This window comes from Schistocerca serialis, chromosome 8 (assembly GCF_023864345.2).
Source record: "Schistocerca serialis cubense isolate TAMUIC-IGC-003099 chromosome 8, iqSchSeri2.2, whole genome shotgun sequence".
In the NCBI taxonomy this organism is placed as follows: Eukaryota; Metazoa; Arthropoda; class Insecta; order Orthoptera; family Acrididae; genus Schistocerca; species Schistocerca serialis.
This window is the reverse complement of record NC_064645.1, coordinates 188028500-188054294: the sequence shown is the minus strand read 5'-3', so window position 1 is coordinate 188054294 and position 25795 is coordinate 188028500.

Sequence of the window (25795 nt, the reverse complement as noted above, 5' to 3'; positions counted from 1 at the left end):
CCTGGTGTGTCCGCTGTGCCGTGCGTGTGATCATTGCTTGTATAGCCCTCTCGCAGTGTCCGGAGCAAGTATGGTGGGTCTGACACACCGGTGTCAATGTGTTCTTTTTTCCATTTCCAGGAGTGTATCTACCCCAATATCCTAAAAGAGGCATCTCATGTTTTATAGTGTTTTCTGATCAATTTATCTATGTGAGGCAACACTTTCAACAATAAACATTTTAAAATCTAAGTGTAGAAACGAACTGACTGATCCTCATCTTTCAGACGAAGTATTCACCAGATAAACGTGCCAGTGATATGCAAAGCCAAGTAGGCTTTTTTGAGCATTTATGAGGGTGTAGATTTTAATTTTTTCATTTGTGTACTATCTTGAAAACTGAGTAGCAGGCCTACGATTTTTCGTGGAGAGAAAATTACATTTGTGTGGTTTTTGTAATTAAAATGGTTAATTTTGGCAACGATTTTGTTTTGTGCTTCTGCCTTTAAGAATTTTAAGTCAGTAGATGTCTAAATGGACTGAATTGCGAGCAGTAGATCTCAAGCGTATCTTTTTGCACAGATCCATTATCCTGCATCATGCTAAGGAAATAAAATGGAACTTACTAATGGTTAACCTGAAAGTTTCGAAAACCATTTAAACGAACGTATTGTCTTTAAGCATCAAGCGCCCATTCCCATGTACAAACAAAGGATGTATCTGATGGCATGCTTCAAGTATTTGTTACACATTCTGATCCAAACGGCTCCTTTGATGACGGTATCACGGTAGGTAGACACATGGGATAATATTTCCCTTTATGAAACATAAACGTATGTTTGTTTTGAGGCTGTGATTGATGCAACGTTCGAAGAGGGAAAGTGGTAGCTACTACCTTCAGCTGTCCAGCTACCAGTGGTTAGTGCACAACGTCAGAAAATTGTAAGAAGGCGTGTCCATCACTAACGTCAATTTGCAGTAGTGTTTTGGAGCATATACTGTATTCGAACAAAGAAGAAAACGATTTATTGATACATAGTCAGCACGGATTCAGAAAATACTATTCTTGTGAAACGCAACTAGCTCTTTATACGCATGAAGTAATAAGTGTTATCGACAGGGGGTGTCAAACTTATTCCATATTTTTAGATTTCCAGAAGGCTTTCCACACCGTTCCTCACAAGCGTCTTCTAACCAAGATGCGTGCCTACGGAGTATCGCCTCAGTTGTGAGACTGGATTCGTGATTTCCTGTCAGAATGGTCACAGTTCGTAGTAATAGAGGGAAAGTCATCGAGTAAAACAGAAGTAATATCTGGCGTTCCCCATGGAAGTGTTACAGGCCCTGTATTGTTCCTGATCTATATTAACGACATAGGAGACAATCTGAGTAGCCGTCTTAGATTGTTTGTACATGATGCTGTCATTTACCGTCTTTTAAAGTCATCAGATAATCAAAACGGCTTGCAAAATGATTTGATAAGATATCTGTATGGTGTGAAAAGTTGCAATTGACAATGAATAAAGGAAAGTGAGAAGTTATTCACATGAGTACTAAATGAAATCAGCTAAATTTCCATTACGCGATAAGTCGCACAAATTTGAAGGCTGTAAATTCAGCTAAATACTTAGGGATTACAATTAGAAATAACCTAAATTGGAACCTTCACGTAGATAATATTGTGGGTTGGGCAAATGAAACACTGCGATTCATTGGCAGAAAACTTAAAAGGTGCAAGAGGTCTACTAAAGAGGCTGCTTACAGCACGGTTGTCCGCCCTATTCTGGAGTACTGCTGTGCAGTGTGGGATCCGCACCAGGTGGGACTGACGGATGACATCGGAAAAGTACAAAGAAGGCCAGCTCGTTTTGTATTATCGCGAAATAGGGGAGATACTGCCACAGACATGATACGTGAATTGGAGTGGAAATCATTAAAACAAAGGCGTTTGTCGTTGCGACGGGATCTTCTCATGAAATTTCAATCACCAGTTTTCTCCTCCGATTGCGAAAACAGTCTGTCGGCACCCACCTACGTAGGGAGAAATGATCATCACGATAAAATAAGAGAAATCACGGCTCGCACAGAAAAATTTAAGTGATCGTTTTTCCCTCGTGTCGTTCAAGAGTGGAACAGTAGAGAGACAGCATGAAGGTGGTTCATTGAATTCTTTGCCAGGCACATTATTGCGAATAGCCGAGTAATCACATAGATGTAAATGTAGATGTAGGCGTAGGTTCGGTTATACAATTTTGCATTATGCCCATACGTAAACGTCAAAGTTTATCATACGACATTAGGAACCAATCAGTGAACGGTTGTCCAGCCGTGTCGAAGTATCTACCTTCCTAGATCGAGGGCTAGCCTTAGTTTTTCGGCTGTTTCTCAGAGAGACAGGCTAAGCAGCTGGCGAGTGCTAGTAAGTCTCTCTAGACCTGCCGTGTGGTGGCGCTCGGTCTGCAATCACTGACAGTGGCGACACGCGGGTCCGACGTATACTACCGGACCGCGGCCGATTTAAAGGCTACCACCTAGCAAGTGTGGTGTCTGGCGGTGACACCACACAAACAGACCGGCGAGCTTGAGCGTGGCGTGGTGTGGCTGTCAGAGAGGGGGACTGTGGTCGCGAGGAGAGGGCGCACCGAGCCGAGCACTACGGTAATGCTGGACTCTGACACACGCAGCAAGGAGAGCGGTGGTCTCCGCAGGTGGGGGCGAGTTGGACAGCGCGGGAACGGAAGTTGCATCCGTTACTTGCTGCTCGACTATCCTGCATCATCATACTTGGACCCACAAGGCATCAGCGAGGACAGAGGAACGTGCAGCTAATGTTCGCCTACATGCCATGACAGACGGTACGTGAATCTAGAGAAGCAGCAGATTTAATAGCCAGTGAAGCGAAGTTTTTGCCCTGTGACTGTGCTCGCGAACATACACCACTGTTCATTAAAATTGCTACACCAAGAAGAAATCCAGATGATAAACGGGAATTCATTGGACAAATATATTATACTATGAACTGACATGTGATTACATTTTCACGCAATTTGGGTGCATAGATCCTGAAAAATCAGTACCCAAAACAACCACCTCTGACGGTAATAACGGCCTTCATACGCCTGGGCGTTAAGTCAAACAGAGCTTTGATAGCGTGTACAGGTACAGCTGCCCATGCAGCTTCAACACGATACCACAGTTTATCAAGAGTAGTGACTCGCGTATTGAGACGAGCCTGTTGCTCGGCCACCATTGACCAGACGTTTTCAGTTGGTGACAGATCTGGAGATTGTGCTGGCCAGGGCAGCAGTCGAACATTTTCTGTATCCAGAAAGGCGCGTACAGGACCTGCATCATGCGCTCGTGCTTTATCCTGCTGAAAAGTAGGGTTTCGCAAGGATCGAATGAAGGGTAGAGGCACGGGTCGTAACACATCTGAAATGTAGCGTCCACTCTTCAAAGTGCCGTCAATGCGAACAAGAGGTGACCGAGACATGTAACTAATGGCACCCCATACCATCACGCCGGGTGATACGCCAGTATAGCGACGACGAATACACGCTTCCAATGTCCGTTCACCGCGATGTCGCCAAACACGGATGCGACCATCATGATGCTGTAAACAGAACCTGGATTCATCCGAAAAAAATGACGTTTTGCGATTTGTGCTCCCAGGTTCGTCGTTGAGTACACCATCACAGGAGCTCTTCTCCGTGATGCAGAGTCAAGGGTAACCGCAGCCATTGTTTCGTGCTGATAGCCCACGCTGCTGGAAACGTCGTCGAACTGTTCGTGCAGATGGTTGTTGTCTGTTGACTCAGGGATCGAGACGTGGCTGCACGATCCGTTACAGCCATGCGGATAAGATGCTTGTCATCTGGACTGCTAGTGATACGAGGCCGTTGGGATCCAGCACGTCGTTCCGTATTACCCTCCCGAACACACCGATTACATATTCTGCCAACAGTCATTGGATCTTCATCAACGCGAGCAGCAATGTCGCGATACGATAAACTGCAATCGCGATAGGCTACAGTCCGACCTTTATCGAAGTCGGAAACGTGATGGTTCGCATTTCTCCTCCTTACACGAGGCATCACAACAACGTCTCACCAGGCAACGGTGGTCAACTGCTGCTTGTGTATGAGAAATCGCTTGGAAACTTTCCTCACGTCAGCACGTTGTAGGTCTAGCCACCGGCGCCAACCTTGTGTGAATACTCTGAAAAGCTAATCATTTGCATATCACAGCATCTTCTTCCAGTCGGTTAAATTTCGCGTCTGTAGCACTTCATCTTCGTGGCGTAGCAATTTTAATGGCTAGTAGTGCAATAAAAGTGTATTACAGTTCCGTTCAATACGGGTAGAATCTCACTGTCAAGGAAGTAGGACTCTTGCTCTACTGGAGCTAACGATTGGTAATTTGATAAACTCTGTTCTATTTTGCTGTCTTGTTCATGTAAAGTCATAGAGAAAGGGTGTCCTTGAAAGGAGTCTACTGGGACACACTTGTATGTTGCACCAGAATAAGATAAGAATACTATTAAATTAAAATGAAACTGGTATACTATAAACGATGAATGTCTCTGATAGGCTCCATAATGCGGATCTCTGACTGAACGCGGCCGCAGAAGCAAAGATTATAGTGCTCGAGTAAGAGAACGCTTGGCGCACAGTTGTAGGTTGCTGTCTGTGAGGGAAAGACGATGGAGTAGGTAGTTTTTGTGGTGTGCTGTGTGAAGCCACCCAGTGTTAGATTAATTTAGGTCAGTCAATATTATTGAACCAGGAAGCAGAAGTCTTCATGCAAGCAAGATAAACATGTTAAATAATAATAGTTTTTGTTTTTGCCAGCGCATTAGTAGAGATGAGTTGACTGATAATTCGTAATTGTTGAGTAACACCAGAATGTATGTAAACTGTTCAGTTAGTTATTTCACTTTTGTAATGCTTCTTAGATTTGTTAACAGAGTTTTATGTAATTTAATGATTTGCATTTATACTGATTTAATGAGGATAGATAATACTTGCTATATAAAACTCATTGTTTGTGAATCAATTGTGAGTAATGTGACTTCAATTGTCGGATGTTTTTGAAAAGCCAAACTTAAAGGGTACTACAAATTTGCTACAAAAAAAGAGAGAACTCGGTGTCAATAATTCACCATAATGAGTACCGCTTAGTACACTTAGTGTAGAGTGTAACGTTCTTTAAAAAAATAAAATAATAAACTTCACGATTAGGTTGAACGAATGTCCGATCTGTGGAATGAGTACTGAACTCGAATTGTCGTGTTGCGTGTTGTAAGTGCAAGTGGTGTCCTTACTCTGTGTTAATGTTAGCAAAACTTTGCACGACTTGAATGGGCAATGCAACGCCCAATACCAATAAAGGAATGCAGTCACTACAAAATGCATTCAGCCCCTTAGGCACTGATTCATCTGGCCGTGTTCAAAACGGATAAGATTGGTTCCTGTGCACATAAAACATAAATTAAATAGTATTACCAGTAGAGGAGCAACGGTGTAACGCGATATCTTCTGGTCTCTCATTAAAAAAAAATATATAATTGCTAGCTACAGGCTCAGTAGTGAACATACCAGATGAGGATGTAACGGGCTGCTCCTTTAATTCGTCTGCAAAAATGGCTATCGCAGTCTAGATTCTCGATCACAAAAGTCGATAGGCAGACTCTGTTGTCTTCGATAAAGCATGTACGCTTCATAATGACGTCACACATGACTTAAATAGTGTGCAATAAGACTGACCCCAAGAGTGCAGGCAACGAAATGAACCCTGAAATGTACCGGCAGGAACTGACCATAGCAGGCATTACGACAAATCAAGCGCGAGGGGCGACTTCCAGTACTTTTTTCATCTCGAGTCCTCGCACATTGCATGCTTCCTTCTGACATGTGAAGTGCTGCGTTCGACGAAAGACTTCTTGTACAGGTTACACAAAAAACCGACTTCTGTTGCTGCAGCTTACTTTTATTAGAAAGTTTCTTCCACCTCAAGGCACAGTTAACAACTATTTTCGATTCGAAGTCTTTGTGAACTGTTCTAAAATGGCTTTCAGTATTTCCCTTTTTAGGTAAGACTAAATAGCACAGCATATCAAACATATACACCCATCTTTACGCATTGTATCAAAAAATTGCTCTTCCCTCTCACCAGCAATGAGACTCACATGCACTCGCACAGCGGTATACACCTCTTTGCGCTACGTGAGTTCGTTTCCACCATTATGGAAGCAAGCAGGCACAACTGCGCCCGCCGGCCGGGGTGGCCGAGCGCTTCTAGGTGCTACAGTCTGGAACCGTGCAACCGCTACGGTCGTAGGTTCGAATCCTGCCTCGGGCTTGGATGTGTGTGATGTCCTTAGGTTCGTTAGGTTTAAGTAGTTCTAAGTTCTAGGGGACTGATGACCTCAGAAGTTAAGTCGCATAGTGCTCAGAGCCATTTGAACCATTTTTGAACAACTACGCTCAGTTTTTATCAAGTCACTCACAGCAGAATGTTGATAGCATAGCCAACCGTGTTCCAGATGTAAATATGACAGGTGGCATGCCTTTCCGACGCACATAGTGACCTGCCCCTTCTCATGTTTACAGCAATCACCTTACTCTTAGTAATTCGATTTGGGGAGTTATAGCCGAGTGCTCATTACAATGCTTGCATTGAGAACTCGGAAGATATGAATGTTTTCCTCTCTAATTGCATGCGGTGAAGAGTTGCTATTCCTTACCACGTAGCGTCTCTCGTCGCCTGGTTAGTCCAGAAAGACAAGAGGGACCTGCTGGTCAAGAAAGGGTTATGCCGGCTGTTGTGAGGGACTGGCTAAATGGAGGGATGCTGCCCCGACGTCGACATTGTCAAAAGAGCGGGAACCCACAGTGGGTTCTGAGGGAGTGCCTGGGGTGAGGAATTGCGTTTCTTCGCGGAAATTCGATAAACACACCTTCTGGTGAGCCACGAGCGAGGCGTGGGAACGACATGAGTTTCCAGGGAGTTTTCGCGGGCAAATTCCCGCGTTTTCTGTAAAAGATTACCTATGATCGTCTTGCTCAGGGAAAAGCTCCATGACGTAGCAAAATTGGCGCAGAAATTGGCGCCAAGTATCTCCATTGGTGTAGTAAAATTGATTGGTGCCAAGTATCTCCATTGGTGTAGTAAAAGAGCTTCGGCAATAGAGTGAAATTTTCCGCTGGTTATCAATTTGCCGACTGGCACGTTTAACTACGGCCACTGTGGTGGGGTTGGTAATGTACTGGGTTCGGCTTGTACGTGTTCTCTGCAAGAGTCTGGTCTCACCTTTCAGTCTGAATAGGTTACAAGACTGAGCACTCGCTGCTCTTGACAGTCTGCCTTCCGTTGTCTGTCTAATATACTTCTGTTTAGTAGCACCTGTTTGATGAAGTTGCTGAAGATTCCGCTTCAACGTAACTTTCTGAGTACAGTTGGCAATTGAGCTTTCTGCGTACAAACGGCCTATGCTGTCCGTCTTGAGCAGTTCTGGCTAAAGTTTACTGTATCGGAGTTACTGTGTGACTTCGCTTGTTAAAATCAATCACTGTACCGTCAGTGACTGTGTGGCGAGCTTTCTTCGACTTCCTCAGAGGCGCATTTGAACTGCTAGGAAGTCTTTCGTTTGCAACAACCAGGCCAGGATAATTAGTATCGGGCTATACTCGCGACATTATCATCACCTCGAAGCAACCAGCCATCGTCTCCGGTACGCCAGATCGTGTTCTTGCAGTAAAGAAGACAGCCTGGTGACGTATGTCCGCAGCACCGGCAGATTAGGGAATTTTGCTACGTGATAATCAGGGCTCAGCAGAGCGCGCCTGTTTCCGTTCATTCTATCTTGATTCTGTCTTGCGTTTTCATTGTCTGAGTTCTCACTACTGTTGCAATTAATGTCGGGTTTGCTGGGTGTTTTTGTGAAGATTTGAGTTGCAAGTAATTGGCTCCACATACCGCTTGGTCATAAATATCACAAGCTAGTTTATGGACAACTTCACCTTCACAGTAATTACCTGTGCATAAAATTGACGTATTGCACATGTTTCATGTGTTTTTCATTTTGAATTTAGTCAGAATAAACCCAATTGTTATCTTGAACAGAACTTCCATTCTGTAGTTAGGTAGAGCAACCCTTTCACCTGTCACAACATTAATTAAACTTTCCACTGTCAAATTAATTTTTATCAAATTAAGTTATAGCAGGTTCCAAACTCTTCTCTACTCGACTTGCAGGGTCGATTAGAATCAGTTCGTTTTTCTTTTGTTAGTCCATGTGCAACAGTAAAAGTCGGCGTTAGGAAATGGGGGGGGGGGGGTCTTAGGGAATCATTTCCATATGCAAATTCTAGCTGAGTTTAGTGCTAAGCACACTGCTAGCCCCGGCTCCTCGCAAATATTCAGCTTGGACCACGAGAGATCAGCTTCCAGCTTTTATCAATGTAAATTCGGTAGTCTGTGTCGTGCTGGCCTGCCCGTGTTTTCATTCATGGCTCTTTATCATAGCTTGTGTTCATTTTTGTTACACTGCATCAAAACTTTCTCTAGGGAACTGAATATTTATCGTTATGTTTGTTCGTATTTTGCGTCTTTCCATGTACTAGTAGCTTGGCTCATAGACAACATGCGGATCGCCTGTGTATTCCGAAATTGTGAACTGACTAACTACCACCTATCTGTATCAAGACTAAATCTCACTTCAATGTGTTTAGGTGTCTGTTACTGGTCTCTAGTCTCACGCAGTTCCCGTCGTTAACCAATTAATTTCAAACAGTAATCGAAAATCCTGCTGCACGTGACTAAGAATCTGACACCATCAGAGTCTGGAGAGCAGCAATTCATCAGGAGAGGTTTTTCTAATCTGATGGTACGGAACACAGCGATAGGTAGAACTCCCCTATTTCTACCGTTCGGATCCATTAGGAGCCAAAGTGAACGAGCAAGCTACAGGTTTACCAGCTTAGACTAATTTCAGAGTGCAGCAACGCAGAAGATTAATAAAGCCCAACATTGTCAGGGTGGAGACGGCTGCATTAATGTAATTTATGTAATAAAAATTTCTCATTTAAAATAAAAAAATTAAAATAAGAAATAGTCATTTAAAAAGTTTTTGTGGATTTTTAATGCTGAAACCTGGTTGGTAGGTACTCAGAGAGCGCACAGGATAAAGTTACGATTGTGAGTGGGGCTGTAAACAGTTACTGTGAGTTGCACAATCAAACACGCAACTTTATTTTTCTAAGAATCACTTATTTACACATTGCTTTAAGAGAGCACAATTAGACAATATGGCTCAAGGCCTAGATAAAGAAAACTTGAGGTGCTTTCTGGGCTGAAGACCCAAAACCACACCAAAAACAAGAACGGCTGAAGGCCTGGCTTATAAATCAAAAGCAATTAAAAATAGAAGGTAAAATTTAAGAAAAAAACATGCAATTGAAAACATTTAGCGGCTGATGGCCTACACTACACGTCTGAAGGACAAATATAATTAAAACACATTAATATACAAATTTTCTAACTAAAACATTTCTTTAAAACTACAACAGAACAGCCAAAATCTTAATTAAAGAAATATCAACTTATTGCACGGCTGAAGGCCACAAACAAATTTGAAACAGTGGCTGAAGGCCTGAACAACAAGTCAGACAAACAATTTAAAATAAACCCCTACCTTCTTATAAAAAATTTTCGTATAAGGAACACACACGGCTGAAGGCCTTATTGAAAGGGGTACACTTAAATCCACGGTTGAAGGCTACACATAAGACATTGAACAACTAACGGCTTAGGACCTGGATTACAAACAATTGCAGATAGAACAAATTTCAAGAAAAAAAAAAGAAATAAAATCAATCTTCAGTATTTTGATTTAACACAGCTTTATGTAAACTTTAAAAAGAACTGAATTAATACATGGCCGAAGGCCTCGCACAATACTTCAGACCAAAATGAAAATCAAAATCTAAAACAAACAGAACAAGTGATCCTCAGAAGTGTTCCAAGGGGCTGCCTGAGAAGGTAGCTCAAATGTAAGGTGAGGTGAGACAGGCAGCCAGCAGTTGAAGTTAAATAATCGGATGGCAACCCAAACTTCCGGCACAATGATGGAAAACACCTGCCAAGGACGAGGATACGAACAGCACTATGTCTTCAGAAATTGGCATCTAAGACAGCCAAGGGAACAATAACCACTCTAAGCAAAATATGAACCAAACAACTTAAAAGGCTGTCAGACTACACGCTGTGCCGGACAGCATCAACACGACGAGGAAGGCACACTGCCGGAAAACTACGCTAACGACCATGGCAGGTAAATGGGGTGTTAACGGCCACAGGGCAGAAAATACCGTTGGTGCGCTACACTGGCAAGTTAAAGTTGATTTAATAATTAATCACAATACAGGAAGATGGCTGCAAGATTTCACCGACTCCACCACATCATACGTTGCTGCTAGCCTGAACGGCCCAGGGAGCAACAACCCGCAAATGAACGAAGAGATGAAACTTCCTGGCAGATTAAAACTGTGTGCCCGACCGAGACTCGAACTCGGGACGAGTTCGAGTCTCGGTCGGGCACACAGTTTTAATCTGCCAGGAAGTTTCATATCAGCGCACACTCCGCTGCAGAGTGAAAATCTCATTCTGGAACGAAGAGATGTCACAATAGTTGAGGTTTCATAACAGGTTAACTGATCACTCAACTTCAGCGTCCAGAGTCGATGGGGAACGAACTTCGTCGCTATCACATCTAGCGCCTCACGATCCAACAGCGCGTGCACACCGCCAGCGGCCCCTGCATGGCCACGTGCCGTGGAGACTTCGTCGCTGCTCCGTCCCAACCGACTGAACCTCACACACATCACCACCATCCGGAACTACTAGCGGTCACACCAAAGATAGTACGACAGTACTAGTATCGATAAGCGCTGCTGCTGCTGCCTCACCAGGAGGCAAGCCAGCAACTTCGTTACTCCAGTAAGTAAGGAAGAAACATGACGCCACTCGATGTGACAAAATGCCAAATAACAAACGGCATGAACGCAAGCCGCACATGGCTCAAATGCCTAGAATGCGATTTTTTTCTCCTTAAACAGTTAAAACACTATAGCTAGTTTCGGTAGCTTTCTACAGCCATCTTCGATTCGTTGAAACCAGTAAATATGCGATAAATATGTAGTAAAAACTATAATCATTAGTTGAAATCATTCAAGAACATGCATTCGGATTGTGGGCCGACAAGATAATGACATCATGTAGTCACAAACACCAACGAGATCGACCCAGGTTGTAAACCATAATCTCGATTGGTGACGGCAATAGGCAATGCGAATGGCCAGTTCGTTTAGGGAAAATTACTTGGAAAAATAATGCAAAATGCAGTAATGCAAAAACTCGTCAGGCATTCAATAAGTACCCCAACACATATTTTTATCGACCAAATTCGGCTAAAAAAATTCGGAATTTGTTGTGTGACATTGTGTAATATTCTAGCTTAAACTCCAGCAGTTTTATGAAGTTCCAGTAGGTAGCTGCACTATTCGTAGCCCTCTAAATGGTGCCTGTAACGGAGGCGCATTCCAAGCAGAGAGCTCTCATTGAGTTTCTTTTGGAGAAAAACCAGAGCATCACAGATGTTCATAGGTGCTTGCAGAACGTCTATGGAGACCTGGCAGTGAACAAAATCACAGTGAGTCGTTGGGCAAGGTGTCTGCCATCATCGCAAACTTCATTGCACTGTTCTTACTCGTACACTCTACAGCCCGAATCTCGCAACTTCCATCTGGTTGAGGTACTGAAAAATTCACACTGCGGAAAGCAGTGCGTGGGTGATGGGGGGTTACTGACGCAGCATTACGTTGAATCCGACGTCGACCAGTGGAGTGGTACCACGCGCGCATAGAGGCCCTCGCGGTAAGGTGGCGATGGCCGTCGCACTGAACAGAGGCCGGCCGCTGTGGCCGAGCGGTTCTAGGAGCTTCAGTCTGGAACCGCGCGACCGCTACGGTCGCGGGTTCGAATCCTGCCTCGGCCATGGATGTGTGTGATGTCCTTAGGTTAGTTCTAAGTTCTAGGGGACTGATGACCTCAGATGTTAAGTCCCATATTGCTCAGAGCCATTTGAACCATTTTTGAATGTAACGGAGATTACGTTCGAAAACAGGTTTTTGTAGCGAAAAGAGTGCGGTATAATATGGTGCATTGGAATCCTGAATAAAACTTCCCTGCTTTCAGAAAAAAAGTGTTACATTACTTATTGAGCGGTCTTGCACTCCTCTTCTACGACCTCCTGCAACAAATTTTGCGGGTAGTATTGGCACAGACCACTGAATGTTCAAAAATGGTTGAAATGGCTCTGAGCACTATGGGACTTAACATCTGAGGTCATCAGTCCCCTAGAACTTAGAACTACTTAAACCTAACTAACCTGACATCACACACATCCATGGCCGAGGCAGGATTCGAACCTGCGACCGTAGCAGTTGCGCAGTTTCGGACTACAGCGCCTAGAACCGCGTTGCCACCGCGGTCGACCCACTGAATGTACCTGCAAAGTTATATCGTTGTAAGGCAGAAACTTCGAGTTAAGCGAGAGTTCTATTTTTTCAAGTGTCGAGTGTGTGTGAGAGTATGCTGATTTAGACTGATTTAAGAGCGTAGCAGTGCACGAGATTAAACAGGACGCGGGAACAAACTTTGCTGAGTAGATTGGCGGAACAATATGACTAGTGATTTTTTTCTGGCTTCGCACTTATACCACTGTCTGTAAAAAGCGAAATACTCAGATACAATGGCCTGCAACACACCACGATAAGAGGACGTGCAGAACAGCGGAACCGTAATAAGTGATTTACACTACTGGCCATTAAAATTGCTACACCACGAAGATGACGTGCTACAGATCCAATATTTAACCGACAGGAAGAAGATGCTGTGATATGCAGATGATTAGCTTTTCAGAGCATTCACACAAAGTTGGCGCCGGTGGCGGCACCCACAACGTGCTGACATGAGGAAAGTTTCCAAGCGATTTCTCATACACAAACAGCAGTTGACCACCATTGCCTGGTGAAACGTTGTTCTGATGCCTCGTGTATGGAGGAGAAATGCGAACCATCACGTTTCCGAGTTCGATAAAGGTCGGATTGTAGCATATCGCGATTGACGTTTATCGTATCGCGACATTGCTGCTCGCGTTGTTCGAGATCCAATGACTGTTAGCAGAATACGGAATCGGTTAGCTCAGGAGGATAATACGGAACGTCGTGCTGTATCCCAACGGCCTCGTATCACTAGCAATCGAGATGACATCTTATCTGCATGGCTGTAACGGATCGTGCAGCCACGTCTCGATCCCTGAGTCAACAGATGGGGACTTTTGCAAGAGAACAACTATCTGCACGAACAGTTCGACGACGTTTGCAGCAGCATGGACTATCAGCTCGAATACCATGGCAGCGGTTCCCCTTGACACTGCATCACAGACAGGAACACCAGCGATGGTGTACTCAACGACGAACCTGAGTGCACGAGTGGAAAAAGTCATTTTTTTGGATGACTCCATGTTCTGTTTACAGCATCATGATGGTCGCATCCGTGTTTGGCGACTTCGCGGTGAACGCACCTTGGAAGCGTGTATTCGTCATCGCCATACTGGCGTATCACCCGGCGGGATGGTATGGGGTGCCATTAGTTACATGTCTCGGTCACCTCTTGTTCGCATTGACGGCACTTTGAACGGTGGACGTTACATTTCAGATGTGTTACGACCCGTGGCTCTACCCTTCATTCGATCTCTGCGAAACCCTACGTTTTAGCAGGATAATGCACGACCGCATGTTGCAGGTCCTGTACGGGCCTTTCTGGATACAGAAAATGTTCGACTGCTGCCCTGGCCAGCACATTCTCCAGATTTCTCACCAACTGAAAACGTCTGGTCAATGGTGGCCGAGCAACTGGCTCGTCACAATACGTCAGTCACTGCTCTTGATGAACTGTGGTATCGTGTTGAGGCTGCATGGGCAGCTGTACGTGTACATGCCATCCAAGCTCTGTTTGACTCAATACCCAGGCCTATCAAGGCCATTATTACGGCGAGAGGTGATTGTTTTGGGTACTGATTTCTCAGGATCTATGCACTCAAACTGCGTGAAAATGTAATCACATGTCAGTTCGTAGTATAATATATTTGTCCAATGAATACACGTTTATCATCTGCATTTCTCCGCCGGCCGCGGTAGTCGTGCGTTTCTAGGCACTGCAGTCCGGAACCGTGGGACTGCTACGGCCGCAGATTCGAATCCTGCCTCGGGCATGGATGTGTGTGATGTCCTTAGGTTAGTTAGGTTTAAGTAGTTCTAAGTTCTAGGGGACTGATGACCACAGCAGTTAAGTCCCATAGTGCTGAGAGCCATTTGAACCATTTGAACCATTTCTCCTTGGTGTAGCAATTTTTTATGGCCAGTAGTGTAAATGGCAGAGAGGTTCCGTGCAGGTCCAACAACAAGGCTACTTTGTATGACCGGACAGGTCAGTCATACCTAACGCTCAGTCGGTGCGGAGCTGTTACACGTCCGCAGCTCGTGGTCGTTCGGTAGCGTTCTCGCTTCCCGCGCCCGGGTTCCCGGGTTCGATTCCCGGCGGTGTCAGGGATTTTCTCTGCCTCGTGATGACTGGGTGTTGTGTGATGTCCTTAGGTTAGTTAGGTTTAAGTAGTTCTAAGTTCTAGGGGACTGATGACCATAGATGTTGAGTCCCATAGTGCTCAGAGCCATTTGAACCATTTGAGCTGTTACACGAAGTAGAAACGTATAATCCAGTGCCACTATGCCTCAGCGACATCACAGGGCGGAATATCGGCATGTGAGTGCGTTCGATTGGGCCAGAATGATTGGTCTCCGGGAGGCGGGTCTGTCGTTCGGTGGCACTGCCGCTCGTACAGGGCACGCCGCTTCAACAATCATGCGTTTGTGAAATCAGTGGAAAGAAGAGGGTCGTACACAGCGCCGGCAGCGTAATGGACGGTACAGAGTGACCACAGGGTGAGATTACCGCCATCTTGTCCGATTAACCGTAACGGACAGCACAGATTTATCCATATCTTTGGCGCGACGTTGGAGGACTGCAACCGATGTCGCCATCTGCGTCGACGGTTCGACGCCGTTTTCTGCAGGCTCTACTGGTGGCACACAACCTATTGCGTCGGCTTCAGTTTACCGGTACCCACCAGCGTTGCATATTACAGTGACCACATGAATGCCGACTCTTCAGGTGGCAAGTGACAAAATATAGTGTTCTCGGTCGAGTCCTGCTTCAACGTGCGCTGCGGTGATGGTCGTAGAAGCGTTAGACGTCGCTGTAATGAACACAGTCAGGCAGACTATACTGTTGAGCGACATAGCGGACAAATGGCAAGTGTGATGGATTGGTGCACCATTGCCTACAGCAAGCCATTTTGCCTTGCACTTCTTGTAGGCAATCTGAACAGTACCACTATATCAGGAAGGTTTGACAGCCCGAGTCCCTGGCGCCGGCCTGAGTGGCCGACCGGTCCTAGGCACGTCAGTCTGGAACCGCGGGACCGCTACGGTCACAGATTCGAATCCTGCCTCGGGCATGGGTTTGTGTGATGTCCTTAGGTTAGTTAGGTTTAAGTAGTTCTAAGTTCTAGGGGACTGATCACCTCAGCTGTTAAGTCCCATAGTGCTCAGAGCCATTTGAACCATTTTCGAGTCACTGCCCTTCCCGCAGGCCGTTCTGCATGACAATGCCGGTCACATGTGGCGAGGAACGTGCAAGCCGCCTTCGGAAAACAACGTGTACCACTTCTGAGGCCTGCCCGTTGTTCTGACACGTCGCCGATTGAACATATCTGGGATATGGCTGAGCGTCAACTTGTTCGTTCAGTTCCTCCTTCAGCTCAGCTGGCGCTCTGTGGACGGGCCTGCAGAGTGTTCCGCACCAGGGTATTCGGGCGCGCTTTGATTTCATGCCACGACGTGTAGCGGCTCTGATTACAGCACGTGGTACCCACTCCGTACTGAATTTCGACGGTCACAGCGCATGTACAGCTTTTTAAGGCTAATGATTTTTGTAGAGTCAAGTTCCTAATGGTGAGCCGTGTGCGGCTCGTGTTCATGCCGTTTCTTGCTTGACAGCTTCTCTTTACGGAAGTGTCGTCTCGTTTATTCGATTTGCAGGCATCACTAAGTTGCTGGCTTGCCTGCCAGTGAGTGGCAGCAGCAGCGCGTGTCGATAAGAGCACTGTCGTATTATCTTTGAAGTGTCCGCTAGTATTTCCGGTTCGTTGTGTGTCAGGGTACACTACCGTCCGCTACTGCTATACCATAACCTTAAAGTTGAAGGCAGATAATGAAATAAAAGCAACTATGGTATAAAGCAACAGAGCAGTGTTACCCTCTGAGAGGAATTTTGTTATGTTGACCGTATTGTACCAAACGGAAGTGGCTTATTAGTAGTGAAAGTCAGAATTATGTAAATATTTGAACAGTAACAAACAATATTTTTGACTAGCTATACTGTTTAAAGAATAAGGAAAACGGTCGCCAGCCTAATTAGGCAAGAGAATCATTAACATTCTTGTTCAAGAAAACAGTTATTAGTAACTTTAACGGATAAACACAACCTATACTTTGTCACACGCGAGTGCAATGAACTCTGACACATACATATGTTTACGGTAAGACTGAAGCTAACAGCTAGAGCAGCACAAACTATTGGCAAAAATATAACAGATACCGAAAGTCACTATTAATTTCAGGGCTTGTTCAAACTGAATGGTCTTTATAACATTACTATTAACATTCACTGCAGGATCATAAATAGGACATAGGTTAAGTCTCTTTCAGTTAAATACTTTACTATTTAAAATGAGAGTTAATTGGAATCCACTAACAGGTTCGTGAAATCTTCTCGGGTGATCAGCCGAGTAAAGGCGTCGTCTTCTCGCAACGTTTCGAAGGGTTTCGTACCCATCATCTTCGCTTGAAGATGATGGGTACGAAACCCTTCGAAACGTTGCGAGAAGACGACGCCTTTACTCGGCTGATCACCCGAGAAGATTTCACGAATGGAATACGCCGAGAAAGTCTCAAATCACACTAACAGGTTGCTTCTCACTAACTTTTGAATAAAGAAATTATGGTTTTCATAAATAATGGTCTTCCCGTTACTTGTTACCTAGCATTAGCACAATAGACAAACTGTGAATCCTGTTATACTATTAATATGCACTTCCAATACACAAGAGAGACAAACACTTAGCAATCATGAACATATAATTTTCTACTATTGCAGTTTTCCACTTTTACTTCAGTGAAACACAATGTTGACAAATTTGCAAGAAACTGACTCACCTTTTAAAATTTACTGCAGGTAGCACTATGATCGTAAACTAAGCAAAACTTTATAAGCCACAATTTTAAGAACTTTAATTTATAAAAGAAACAGCAAATTGTCTTTATTACCACAGTCTTCTACTTTCAAGTAAATGATTAAATAGGTCACTTTGAAAATTCACAAAACTACATTTACTGCCTCCCACAATTTCACTAAACCCACAGTAAATCTGAATACTCCCTTCTCATCAAAGATCAAACAACATTATGTAATTAACTGTCTAACTTTGAGGCTTTCATTTTTTTCCACAAAATAGGACACTCGGTAATCATAGTTCAAATGGAGAGGAACCTGAGAGGTGTTGTGATAGAGAAAAAATCAAGGTAGGTACATGAATTCAGTTATAAGTTACCATATATTTGTGCACACAAAAACATCCTATACAGTGATTGCGCAATGTGGTGGCAACTGCATGTTGGTAGGCGGATTTGCAGACAGAATTGCTGGACTCTGTCCCTTCTTGGTGGCGATGATGGATACCAATTCCAGAATCGTTCCAGCTATTTATCCATCCATCCGAGGCATTGGAAACTGACAGAAAAAGCCTCTCTCGGAATCAGCACAATATGAAACTTTTAAACGGCAGTGCACAGGTTGGTAGCTCGTCCCCGACTGACTCTTGGTTCCACCTTTTCTACCTAGGCCAGCCACAATTTGAGCGATCTACACATTTCCGTTCCCGAGGGGAACCACACTACCTCTTATACACAGAATAACAAAGAACCCTAAGTGAGGATCAGCAGTTTACACGGCAGCAAACAATCATTTTAAACAAAACATATCATTTGCACATATAGGTAGTTCTGAACCAAATTACTTAAACAAAGTCCAAATATACAGAGTACGTTTTGTCTCCCTTCAATTGGGACAAAGAATTTAAATGACAGATATACTACATTGCATAGAATCAAACCACGACATCAAGGTTTTAACAAAGAAAGGAGTATACAATTTTGTGTTATCGATTCAATCAGACATATTTACAGAAGCTCAACGATGTAACATTAAATGAAACAAAAGCAAAATAAATCAGTAATGAAACAAAAGCAAAATAAATCAGTAGAGCACTAGAGTTATGGTGTTACAAGGGGTTCAGTCAAGATGGAGCTCCATTGAGGTCTGCACAGCCAGTACTCCCCGACCGCTGGCGACACCGATGCACTGTCCGACGAAAGCAGAATGGAGCGGGAACGACCGTTGATTGGTCGTTCGGTCGGTCGTCCCATCGGGCGACGTGTATTTGGTCGGCGACCGCTTATGGAAACTCTGCGTGTGACGACTTGTGATTCGTCCTTGTTGTTCCACAGTGACTGGTTTTAGAATTGTCGGAGTTCTTGGTGCAAGTGTTTTCGTGGAACTGTGTCTAGCTTGTGTAATTTCGACTGAGCAGTTATGTTAATGCTGTCTGCGTACTAGAGTAGGCAGTCGGTCGGTTGGGTCAGGGCAGAAAATGTGTGTTTCCTCGCCGTTTTGATGCTGTCCGGGACGGCGTGTAGTTCGACAGCCTCTGTGTTTGTTCATATTTATGAGTGGTTATTGTGCCTTGGCTGTTTCTAGACGCCAATTTAAAGACGTAGTGCTGCTTGTATCTTCGTCCTCGGCTAATATTTTCCGTTGTTGTGCCGCTGTTAGGCGGAAGGAAATTGATTAGGTTGTTGGTCGGTCCTTCAGCCATCCCTGAGTCGAGTTGTCTTCCGATTACTTAATCTTACTTTTGGATGCCAGTCCCACCTAACTTTACGTTAGAGTTACCTCCTCAGGCCGACTCTTGGAACACTTCTGAGCACCATATTTCTGTTGGTTTTAGACTGTGATTTTATTTTAGTCTGAAGTACTGTGCGACGCCTTCAACCATCTATTAGTTTACTTTGTTTTAATTTTAAAATAAGGCCTTCAGCCGACTTAAACCAAGCTTTCAAGATTCATTTGTTTAAAACTATGTTAAAAAAGAGATTAGGCTCCATTTGAAATCTTTGTTAAAAGCCCTTAAGCCTTGAGTTGTTCAATGTTTAGTATGTGGCCTTCAGCCGAGCTTTTGGTTCAAATGGCTCTGAGCACTATGGGACTCAATTGCTGTGGTTATCAGGCCCCTAGAACTTAGAACTACTTAAACCTAACTAACCTAAGGACGTCACACATATCCATGCCCGAGGCAGGATTCGAACCTGCGACCGTAGCAGTCTCACGGCTCCGGACTGCGCGCCTAGAACCGCGAGACCACCGCGGCCGGCCAGCCGAGCTTTTACGTGAAATGTTTTTAAGATAAGGCCTTCAGCCGTCTTAAGTTAAAACCTTGAAGATTCTTGTTTAAACTAATTTCGTTTAAAGAAGAAAGAGGAATTTTGCTCTATTGGAAAGGCCTTAAGCCTTGAGTTGTTCTGTGTTCAGTGTGTGGCCTTTAGTCGAGCTTTTACGTGAAATATTTTTAAGGCGGGCATTCAGCGCCGGCCGGGGTGGCCGAGCGGTTCTAGGCGCTACAGTCTGGAGCCGCGCGAACGCTACGGTCGCAGGTTCGAATCCTGCCTCGGGCATGGATGTGTGTGATGTCCTTAGGTTAGTTAGGTTTAAGCAGTTCTAAGATCTAGGGGACTGATGACCTCAGAAGTTAAGTCCCATAGTGCTCAGAGCCATTTGAACCAAGGCCTTCAGCCGCGTGTATTCCTAAAGCAAATATAGTAACTTGTGTTCGGGCCTTGAGCCGTGTTGTTTTTGAATCCTTTTAAGGGCATGTTTGATTAAGTGTCTTCAGGAAAACAACGTTTGTGTGTTTTGTGCAACTAACAGTAACTGATTTTGGCCCCTTTCCACAATCACAACCTGATCCGCTCTGTCCTGCGAATCCAGATTTCAAATGGATGGAATAAATTTCACTGTTATCACATCTCACTGTTGCTTCACCTCTTGTTATCGCATCTCACTCTTATCGCGTATCGTGGTGTTCCAATTTTTCCAAGAAAATAAAAAAAGGAAAATCGTCCGAAGGGGCCTTGAAGGCCCAGCGGTACCGTCCGGCCGCCGTGTCATCCTCAACCCTTAGGCGTCACCAGAAGTGGATATGGAGGGGCTTGTGGTCAGCGTACCACTCTCCTGTCCGTCCTCATTTTTCGTGACCGGTGTTGCTGCTTCTCAATTACGTAGCTCATCAATTGGCCTCACAAGGGTTGAGTGCACCCCACTTTCTAACAGCACTCAGCAGACCAGGTTGGTGACCCATCCAAATGCTAACCACACCCGACAGCGCTTAACTCCGGCGATCAGATGGGAAACGGTGTGCCGCTGGACAATTCCTCCAAACAGCGGTGTAGTAAGGGCTGCAAGGATTCTGGCCGCGGGTTCGATTGGGACTTACCAATACGCAACGGCGGCTCCGGAGACAGACAGAACTGAATGTGTCAAGCTCACCAGTTCATTTGTCTCCTTTTATATGGGTACTTCATTCCCTTTTTTCTCGCCGGCCGTTGTGGCCGGGCGGCTCTAGGCGCTTCAGTCTGGAACCGCTCGACCGCTACGGTCGCAGGTTCGAATCCTGCCTCGGGCATCGATGTGTGTGATGTCCTTAGGTTAGTTTGGGTAGTTTTAAGTTCTAGGGGACTGATGACCTCAGATGTTAAGTCCCATAGTGCTCAGAGCCATTTGAACCATTTGAACCCTTTTTCTCAGCAAAAGAATCCATCCAGCGGGCAGAGTCGACGCTGGAGAGTGATCCGTCCCTGTTCGTGTGTTCTGTTTAAGGGCGGTAGGATGAGAAACGGGCCGACTTGGAGCAGGAGAGGCACCACAGGACATCTTAATTTACACTGTCTATACTTTTACAAATAAATTCATAAAACTTTGTTAGCATGACCAGCAAGGACACTCATAGCAGAGAAAGTTCAAAAACATAACAAAACAAATTTTTTTTTACATGTGAAATTTCATCATTTTTTCACTTGGTATTGGCTGCATTTGTTGCTGTAGGTACACTTTTCTTCACAAGTAAGAGAGATTCTTCGATGAATTTTGCACAGCTTACAAACCATACTTACAGGTGTATGAAACTCTAGAATTTCCCAAATCTGTTAAAAACTGTGGTAGAAATTGAGGTAATTAACTATAAAATTCGAGTTTTCTCTAAACACGAAATTCATTTTTCCATAGATTAAATAAATTCTAGAGTTTCATACACCTGTAAGTATAGTTTGTAAGCTGTGCAAAATTAATCGAAGAATCTCTCTTACTTATGAAGAGAAGTGCACCTATAGCAACAAATGCAGTGTGGTGGGCGTACTGTAAGACCTTCGGTACACACACCATCAGATTATTTGACTTGTCGCTCTAACGAAGTAGGCGAGTGTCAGCAATATGTCTCGCGGTCTTATAGTGGCGTGTTTATCTTCTGCCGTTAGATCAGATGATAGAAATGCCACTTGCACGCTTAGAGTAGCAGATGGACGGAGGCCAACTTTAAACAGAACTTGATTAATTTTCACACACATTTGTTAAAATAATAAAAAGCATAGACATTACGTAACTTGATTCTGGATGCTGTTTAGAATTGACAATCTGAAGTTTCTTTGGTCTTGGTACGTTAATCTTATTCTCACATATCTCTGATACTTGACGAAGTGTCTGTATAAAGGGTGATTAAATAAAAATACCACAACTTTAAAAATGTGTATTTAATGAAAGAAACATAATATAACCTTCTGTTATACATCATTACAAAGAGTATTTAAAAAGGTTTTTTCTCACTCAAAAACAAATTCAGAGATGTTCAATATGGCCCCCTCCAGACACACGAGCAATATCAACCCGATACTCCAACTCGTTCCACACTCTCTGTAGCATATCAGGCGTAAGAGTTTGGATAGCTGCTGTTATTTCTCGTTTCAAATCATCAATGGTGGCTGGGAGAGGTGGCCGAAACACCATATCCTTAACATACCCCCATAAGAAAAAATCGCAGGGGGTAAGATCAGGGCTGGCGGCCGATCCATCGCCTCGGGTAGTTGACGTTCAGGTAGTTACAGACAGATAAGTGCCAATGTGGTGGCACTCTCCATGCAGTTGATTGTGGAATTTGCAGCTCTCTCCTAGCTCTGCGAGTCGATTTTCCTGGGCTGCGAACAAATGCTTGCTGAATGCGTGCTACATTTTTATCACTCGTTCTCGGCCGTCCAGAACTTTTCCCTTTGCACAAACACCCATTCTCTGTAAACTGTTTATACCAACGTTTAATACACCACCTATCAGGAGGTTTAACACCATACTTCGTTCGAAATGCACGCTGAACAACTGTCGTCGATTCACTTCTGCCGTACTCAATAACACAAAAAGCTTTCTGTTGAGCGGTCGCCATCTAAGCATCAACTGACGCTGACGCCTAGTCAACAGCGCCTCCAGCGAACAAATGTACAACCAAATGAAACTTTATAGCTCCCTTAATAGCTCTGCCTTTTGTCTTTGCATAGTTTTAAATTCCTAAAGGTGTGGTATTCTTTTTAAATCACCCTGTATTTCTCTTCATGGTCTATGTACAGGAATATGATAATCTTATTAGGCGCAGACTGAAAATTGACTACAGACATGTGCAGACTAATGCAGACTGACTAATCGGAGGTCTGTACACTCGTTATAATACGTCGCGCGTTCATGTATCACTGCGCGAGTGTGATCCGCGAGGAGAAAAGGTTCTACATTAGCAGCAATCTCATTGGCTGCGTTACTTATTAATACGCGGATCGGCGGAAGCAGAATTTGGTCCGTCTCTATGGCAGCGCCATCTCGTAGAGCGGAGACAGACGAGTGCTGTGCCTGCGCTGTTGTGCTTAGCAGGGCGCGCTCTAGTGGGAAAGTTGTGTAAGCGCTGACTACGCGGAACTATGTACACAACATGCAGCCAACAGTAAGTGAAAAAAAAGATCATGAAATTTCACATACAAAAAATATTATTTTTTCGTGTTTTTGAACTTCCACTGCTATGAGTGTGAATCCTGAACCATTTATTTGTAAAAGTATAGACAGTGAAAATTAAAATGTCCTGTGGTGCCTCCCCTTCTCGAAGTCGGCCCGTTTGACGTCCTACCCCCCCTCCCCCCCCCCTAAACAGGATCAGACTATTATGTACAGTTGGTGCAGAGGCAGGGTGAAAGTTCGCGTTTCCACCTGGACCGGCGCTGTGGAGCTGTCAGTGAGGAAGGGTAGCAGTAGCAGCAGCAAAGGCAGCGGTTCCTGGCGGCTACCGGCAGATGTAATGGGATAAGACGGCGGCGCACGGCGGCCAATAACTCAGGCGCGGCTATCGCGGCCGGCGCGGCCCGGCGCACTGCGGCAGATCGGCAGGCGGGTCGCGATGGCGCGCCCAGATACCGCCGCCGCCGCTGCCGGCAGCTCTCTGCGGGCCTCGTTTTATTTGCGCGGTGGCCGGCGGTCGCCCCTCCCAGCACCTCACCGCGGCAGCAGCAGCAGCAGCTGATGACTATCGCCGCGGCTGCCGATATTCGCAGATTACGAAACGCCGCGCCGCGCCTGTCTAAATCATTGAGGCCCGCCGCGCGGCCGCCGGTACTAAATATCTCCCCGAGGATCCAACTAACGCCGTAGCAGCCACCGTTTCATAATTGGGAGTGCCCGCGGAATAAATGAGACTATTGACACTGCCAGTTAAAGTACTGCTACAGCGATCCGCGAGGTCGGAAAAAGATCCAAAAATACCTGTAACGAGCTCTAGGACAGCTATCGTGAGCATAAGTACTATACGATGGTGTTTCAGTACCTGGCCCGGGAGAAATCTTACAACCGTAACTATCGCCTTTGGTTAACTCTAGCCATCCTTCGTTGCGAAAACGCCTCCCTTCCTGGACCTGAATCTTTCGCCGATCGAAATGTCATCGCCTACAAGACGTGGCATTGTGGTATTGACCCGAAGACGCAAAGTAGACCTAGTTATATTTATAGTAACATGTCATTTTCATTGTATACACGTCCCTGTAGAAAAGTTAGTAATGATAAAAAAATTCATGTATGGATCAAAGGACTTGGTATATTTGCTGAAAATGTAACTGTTACTGGAGATATTACTTTGTACTATAATTATTAATAGAGTGTGATCCCTGACCCCTGTAACCGGGGAGCGTACATCGCGAACCGGTGGCTCAAGGATGGAAATTCTGGTAGTGGTTGGTTTACTCTAGGCATCGTTCGTTGTGAAAACGCCTCCCTTCCTGGACTTGAATCTTTCACCGATCGAAATGTCATCGCCTACAAGACGTGGCACTGTGGTACTGACGCGAAGACGCAAAGTAGACCTAGTTATATTTATAGTAACATGCCATTTACATTGTGTACACGTTCCTGAAGAAAAGTTACTAATGATGAAAAAATTCATGTATGGATCAAAGGACTTGGTGCATTTGCTGAAAATATAACTGTTACTGGAGATATTACTGTGTACTATAATTATTCATAAATTGTGATCCCTGACCCCTGTAACCCGGGAGCGTACATCGCGAATCGGGGGCTCAAGGATGGAAATTCTGGTAGTGGTTGGTTTACTCTAGCCATCGTTGGTTGTGAAAACGCCTCCCTTCCTGGACTTGAATCTTTCGCCGCTAGAAATGCCATCGCCTACAAGATGTGGCATTGGCATTGGTATTGGTATTAACCCGAAGAAGCAAAGGAGACCTAGTTATATTCATAGTAACATGCCATTTAGACTGTGTACACGTTCCTGTACAAAACTTAGTAATGATGAAAAAATTCATGTATGGATGAAAGGACTTGGGGTACTTGGTGAAAATGTAAGTGTTACTGTTGGATCAGGAGAAATCTTACGGCAGTAACTGTCGCCTTTGACCAGAGACGTGAAGGTGATGGTTGTTGCGACCTTACTTCCTGCTGGACTGCACTGCCACTGCAGCGTTATTAAATTTTCACTGGTGTTGTGTGTCATCCTACTCCACCCGTAATTTTTTTAAAATTTCTTTCCGATAAACAGGGTGACTCAAAAATATCTGTACACATTTCGTGGATGTAATGTATGCTTCAAAATAAGAGCAGAACATCAGATAAAGTCTTTTCTGGAATTGATTTGTTTCAGAATTATGCAGTAGAGTAAGGGTCACAAGTGCAACACAAGCAACACTAAATTAATTCTTCTCAGAAAGCAACCACGCAGATGGAACCGAAATTCTACTCAAGGACGTACTGTACGCTTACCCCAAGACATGTTCAGAATGACGTTCATGAAGACGGAGACAGTGACGTGCTCGATTTCTTACTGCCCACGGAATGTTGCAGGCTCATTCTGCACAGTTCCATACCCGTTTTCAGTTCGCTGCTGTAGTAGTGCTACATTGTCATTTGCAACGCCGTATAGGAGTTCCTTGAGACTGTCCCA